At 63.7% G+C, this 281-nt stretch overlaps 1 protein-coding gene across 3 annotated transcripts in view; it reads right to left on the reverse strand.

The window, feature by feature from the left end:
• The window catches only part of TNK2 (tyrosine kinase non receptor 2), an 18,723-nt gene that overhangs the window by 14,071 nt on the left and 4,371 nt on the right, over positions 1 to 281 (reverse strand). The gene's annotated exons all lie outside the window — the stretch shown is intronic.

Raw genomic sequence — 281 nt, forward strand, 5'->3', positions numbered from 1 at the left:
CCTGTGCTGGGCACCGTGCCCCCCCCTTCACGAGCTGTGCCAGGCTTGGCTGATCCTCGCTGCCGCACACCATTCCCCCATGCCTCAGTTTCCCCAACAAGAAGCAGTAGGCATCCCCCCTCCCGTGGGTCAGGATGGGAGCACAGCCGAGCAAGGGGGGGTGTCATGCTGCCCCGGATGCTGTGGGGTACTGCACATTCCAGAGGGGAGATGCCATGCAGGGACCCCCTGTGCTCCATGTCAGCTTCCAACCCATGCCCATCCTGGGACCATCAAGCTCA

Source organism: Corvus brachyrhynchos, unplaced genomic scaffold (genome assembly GCF_000691975.1).
Source record: "Corvus brachyrhynchos isolate BGI_N302 unplaced genomic scaffold, ASM69197v1 scaffold162, whole genome shotgun sequence".
Lineage (NCBI taxonomy): Eukaryota > Metazoa > Chordata > Aves > Passeriformes > Corvidae > Corvus > Corvus brachyrhynchos.